Genomic DNA, 6,342 nt, shown 5'->3' with positions numbered 1-6,342 from the left:
CCCCATGGAATCTTTTTTTCTACGTCCTAACCAAGAGAGACGCCTGACATGTAGAATTTCTCCATTTATTTCTGGGGGAAGTGGACGATTCTGCCTGAGCCAATATATGACCTTATTTTTTAATTGAGTGTGATCTTCTCTTTTTCCATCTTTTAAAAGAGGGACTACCGTGAGGACCACCACAAGGGGAGCTGCTTCCGGAGGTAGGTCCACATTATAGTTTTTAGAAATAGGGGCCACTGTAGAATCTCCTTTAACAGTTGGCTTTTGAATAATTTGTTGGGAATTAAGTTTCCCACCCACCTCCACCTCTTTCCCTCTACTCTTTCCCTCTAGACGATGTTTTTGTGAAGACGACGAGTTCAGGGTTTTTGATTTTACCTGAGTCAAAGCTTTGTCTCCCTGTTGATCAATAGTGTTAAGGCTGGGGCAGTGGTTAGAATTTCCGATAGGGATTTTGGTAAATCTTTAGTTCCCTCTTTGATCTCCCCAATGGTCTGTTCTAAATTCCCCAACTGGGAGGCTATTCTTTTTAGTCTCTCTAATAATGGTAATATGAATGATCTAGTTAATTTTTCAAACGTTTCAATATTTCCCACTAAGTGAGAATCTGATCCTTCAGATGTTGAAAGATATGATGGATTAACCGATGTGGATGATAAGGATTCTTTTAATGGAGAAGGCTTAGAAATACCAAAAATAGTTGGGTTAGACTTGTCCCTCTTTAGTCCACTCCCCTTCTTCCTTCTTTTCTTTGGTGGTGGACCTTGTGGTTGTTGAATTTTCAAAATACTGGTCGTTTTTTGTATGATCAGAGGAGGTGATAACTGGGCCTCTAATTAAACATTTGGCTCTGGAATTGAGTCTCTAAGAGGCGGAGACAGAGTTATTATTTGAACATTATTTAGGTCAGGTGAAGGTGAAGATGAAGATGAAAGGGATCTGTCTTGAAGAAGTAGCGGTATATTATCAGAAAAAGAAGAATCAAGTGTCCTGCTTTCACAAGACATAATAGGTTGCGATAACGTACCTATCAGTGACGTGACCTGAGGTAGACGCTTATTTTTTACGGACTCAATAGAGCGGCGTCTCTCAGCCCGACGTTACTCGAGAACAATATCCCTATCAATTGCTATATTGGGCCTGATTACATAGTTGTCTAATGTTCCCCTGTTAATAGTGAGTTTCTCTTTAGGGACTGGTGGAGTCATAATAAAAACAAGATATATAAGGAAACGTCAAATACCGATAACAATTACCACTTACAAAATAAAATAATATATCTAAACAATATCTAAGGACAGCAATAAGGAATAACTTAAACAATGACAGATCACGCTACCAGTTTTAGATACAGAATGTCACAGTCATGGCAATGAGTTGAAATAACAGAACAACAATGGAACGGCCCAGCCTGGCCTCCTCAGGCCTCTGAGGGCCACAGAGGGCCCGCGAGGCGGTGGCTCAGTTTGAATTTAAGCGCCTCCAGACGCGAGAGTGCGGGAGGCGGGTTCCTGTTCCGCTTCCTGTTCTGCCGCTGGGGATGCTGGGAAACGTAGTCCCCCTCCGCACAGCGGCCGCGTTTGAATGGCGGCAGCGGGAGGGAGACAGACAACGATCGTGGAACAGCACCCGGTAAAATAGACAGGTATGATGTAGCCTCAAGCAGCGATGTTGGCCCTCCAAAACAAAAGTCGCCCGCTCTGCCAGTGGCTCAGTTTGAATTTAAGCGCCTCCAGGCGCGAGAGTGCGGGAGGCGGGTTCTTGTTCCGCTTCCTGTTCCGCCGCTGGGGATGCTGGGAAACGTAGTCCCCCTCCGCACAGCGGCCGCGTTTGAATGGCGGCGGCGGGAGGGAGACAGACAACGATCGTGGAACAGCACCCGGGAAAATAGACAGGTATGATGTAGCCTCAAGCAGCGATGTTGGCCCTCCAAAACAAAAGTCGCCCGCTCTGCCAGTGGCTCAGTTTGAATTTAAGCGCCTCCAGGCGCGAGAGTGCGGGAGGCGGGTTCCTGTTCCGCTTCCTGTTCTGCCGCTGGGGATGCTGGGAAACGTAGTCCCCCTCCGCACAGCGGCCGCGTTTGAATGGCGGCAGCGGGAGGGAGACAGACAACGATCGTGGAACAGCACCCGGTAAAATAGACAGGTATGATGTAGCCTCAAGCAGCGATGTTGGCCCTCCAAAACAAAAGTCGCCCGCTCTGCCAGTGGCTCAGTTTGAATTTAAGCGCCTCCAGGCGCGAGAGTGCGGGAGGCGGGTTCCTGTTCCGCTTCCTGTTCCGCCGCTGGGGATGCTGGGAAACGTAGTCCCCCTCTGCACAGCGGCCGCGTTTGAATGGCGGCGGCGGGAGGGAGACAGACAACGATCGTGGAACAGCACCCGGGAAAATAGACAGGTATGATGTAGCCTCAAGCAGCGATGTTGGCCCTCCAAAACAAAAGTCGCCCGCTCTGCCAGTGGCTCAGTTTGAGTTTAAGCGCCTCCGGGCGCGAGAGTGCGGGAGGCGGGTTCCTGTTCCGCTTCCTGTTCCGCCGCTGGGGATGCTGGGAAACGTAGTCCCCCTCTGCACAGCGGCCGCGTTTGAATGGCGGCGGCGGGAGGGAGACAGACAACGATCGTGGAACAGCACCCGGGAAAATAGACAGGTATGATGTAGCCTCAAGCAGCGATGTTGGCCCTCCAAAACAAAAGTCGCCAAAACTAGGAAAACGTCATTTGACTTGCACTTATCCAAATTACAAAAATTGCCATGGATTACCTATTAAAACATATGGAAACTAGGTTCCCCGAACAGATAAAGAGAATTAATATGATTTGCAAGGGTGGCATTTACACAGAAAGGCACACATATATCCCTGACCTAAGGAGTGAACATTTGACACAAATATAATTGACCACACTAAAACACTGAGGGCCTGATTACGAGTCTGGTGGTCGTAAGACTGCCGGACTCGCGGTGCTGGTGGTCCATCCACAACATTACGACCATCCATACCGTGCTGGAACATTATTGCCATTCCCATTGTGGTGACTGTTTTCCAGGTAACGCCATGGGTAAGGCGAAGGACCATCCACCGTACACGAGTCCAGCTCATAATACGGCAGGCGGTCCGTGTCTGGCTTTGGTGCAGCTGTGTCAGCGGAGAGCTGGCGCAACTACGCCAAAGTCACAATCCATGCCTGTATATGCATGCCAGAAGAAAGACAAAAAAGATAAACCAATAATCCTACAGTGCTGATAGCGATCAAGGCATCGGCACTTCCCCTACCATATGCAGGTATGGATGTACTTATACCAGCTCCCCCTGTATTAGGATATTCAAACCCAATAATAGCAGAAGTCGACAAGCCCCCCACCAAAAGAAGGATCGTTAGGTCAAAGCCTGAGTAATCCAAAAACAAGCAAGCCCACACACCTCGAGCTCATCTCAAGTCCCACCATGCTCAACACATGACACCTCAAAGCTCGGTAAAATACACATTCCCAGAAGTTCAGGCGAGAGTAAACAAGGATCAGGAAAGATTGTGGTGGATTTTAATAGTGATTCAGTGAGCTTGAGAGATGATGGGAGCTAAAGTCCCGGGAGAACTGATGAGGAGGGTGGGGCTCCACGGGGTGCCCAGGCTGCTGAGGAGGAAACGGAGAGTTAATTTGAGGGTGAAGCCAGGCTAATAAAAGCAGCACGCAGTTCTGAGCCAAACGACGTGAGTAAGAGATGCGTGAGCTGATGCTCAAGAGAGAAAGGGCATGCAACCGGGAGTTAGAGAGAGGGTACAGGACAGCTCACTCTTTTCATGAGGAATGCGGGGGCAGGTACAGGGTGCAGTGCTGGGAAGACGCAGAAGTAGATGAAAGGCTACTAGCAGTGCTCAGAGCCCCACCGTTCAGTCGAGAAAGGAGAGGGGCTGATCAACAGATAAAGAAACAAGGCCACCTGGTGCTTACCACCCATGATGCAGGAAAAAAGAAATGGCAACTGTGCATGCACACGAGGGAAGCAGCGATGAGGATATGTGGTGTTCCACATGGGTGCATGACAAAGATAAACGAACCCAGAGGGAGATAAAAGCCAAAATGGAAGGAAGGACTCTTGCGTAAACATTTTGTGACCTGTTAGCAGATTGAACTGAAGAGAGGGAGCAATACAATAGGTCTTGGCTGAGGGAAGGATCGTTTGAGTCAGAGGACATGGCAGTAGCAGAGGATTTCATCAGGCATGAAGGAGGAAACCGTATTTGGAACTTCCTCTACATGCAGTAGTGTCTCGCAAGATGGGAACACTATGTTGAGGAGAAACCTGTAGAATCACCTCGAATGAGAGTGGGCCCGCTACTGCAGGAGTGCACGGCAGGGATTGTATATATGCTATTGACCAAGATAAACAAACAGGGGTTGAGAACAAAGTTACCTCATTGCTGAATGGGGCAGGGAAATGGATTGCATGCTTTGAGAAAAACACTGCAGGTATCAACCTAGCAATAAGAAACATTAGGAGTCTGTTAAGTAGCCTAATTGGGAAACAGACTAACACAGTGTTTACCCAAGCTCGCATGCCAGCAATCACACTAACAAATACCCAGCATGACGGAGCCACGTTTAAAATGCACAGGCACCGGTTCTGGACCACCCTGAAATAAATATTCCCTGACTGCCCAGATGTAGGAGGGCTAATTGCAGAGATCATGAAGCCAGAGAAAAGCATAAGCAATTTACTAAATAGAATGAGGGAAATATGGGGACAAGCAACTGGACAGCCATGGAACGATAGGGACCCACAAGTTACAGTTTTCTATAATATTTTGAAGAAAGGGTTACCCACCGAGATACAGAGCTTGCTGGACAGCGTAGTTGGTTCATATGCCAAACGCTGACAGCAGTGGTGGCTCTCATAGGGCGTGCTGCGTGGCAGTGGGGCGGGGGAGGGCAGGGTGGGGGGTAAGTAAACACGGACATACGACGTAAGGGAAGAAAGTAATTATTACGTTCCTCTGTTCCGTCGTATGTTCGAGTTTTCTACCCCCCGCCCTGTACCTCCCCCACCCCACCCCACTGCCCCGCAGCACACCCTATGTGAGCCGCCACTGCCTGGCAGGAGATACAAGCTCATATACTCCACTACCATAAGAAAAATCAAGAAAAGGATAGAGAGAACAGGAGCAGACCCAAAGAGACACAGCAAAATTAGTGCAGCATAAGTTGAAAAAGACTGCCCTCAAGGGGGCACCAATGGCCACAGCCGTGCAGATGGCATTAGTCGCAGCCATGCAGATTGCACCAGTCACAATGGGGGCTACACCGCAAAAATTTAGAGGGTTCCAAACAGGTAGTCCAGGAGCACGAACAGGTTATGGTAGTGGAGGCCAGGGAGGCTGTTCGCACTCTGACATTAGAGAGTGCTACTATTGCTGCAGGTGGGGTCAACTGGTAGAGGCATGCCAAACAAAGGCATACCATGAGCAGCAAAATCTGCATATTAATTACAAAGAGGTGCAACATGAGCGCAAAATCAATTTCAGAGTCCTTTGAAATACAAAGCTAACATGGGCAGGGCAGGGCAAATCAAGTTATACCATTAGATTCTCAGACAGAGTTGGGAGGGATTTTAATTTTATGAACTGATAGAACATGTGGAAAGTGTCTTCTCCCACAATGTTTATAGAGTCTACCAATTGTAGAAACCTGAGAGACTTCTGCATTGATCAATGTGATCGCTACTGGAGCACCTACTTGTGAAACTTCACCACAGCAAGTTTATCTTTCCCCAAAAACAAGTGCACCTCTTTCCTTATCATCCCCAATATCTAAAAAACATAATTTTACTTTTTGAAATATTTATTTTTAAAAACAAATCATCTGAATAAAGTGCGAACTCTTTAAGTTGCCTTTGTAGTCCAATTGGAGTTAGGTCTAATAAAATGGCGACATCCGCATATAGCAGGCAACTCAGCTTCATTGTTCCTAGTTTAGGGGGGTCCCCTTTGCAAAGCCCCACCCTACTCAGCAAATCATTAATGTAAACAGAAAAGAGAAGAGGAGCCAGTAAGCATCCTTGCTTCAGCCCGTTGTGAGTCTCAATTTTACTTGACAGACACTGGGTCCCTCCCATCAGGACCTGAGTCCAAGTGGAGGAGTGCAATGTGATGATGTTTTGTGTAATGGGACCACAATACTTCCCTTCCAGGATGACGGAAGAGTCCCATGTGCGTAGCAGTAAGTACCAGACACAGGACTTGTACCCATGCTGCGCCGTCTTATTTGACCATAGTAATTGGTAATTCATCAGGGCCCATCGCACCTGAGTACCTTGCCACTTTAATAAAACCCTCTATTTCATTACA

The sequence above is a fragment of the Triturus cristatus genome, chromosome 6 (genome assembly GCF_964204655.1).
Source record: "Triturus cristatus chromosome 6, aTriCri1.1, whole genome shotgun sequence".
NCBI classification, from domain to species: Eukaryota; Metazoa; Chordata; class Amphibia; order Caudata; family Salamandridae; genus Triturus; species Triturus cristatus.
This window is presented reverse-complemented; position numbering follows the sequence as displayed.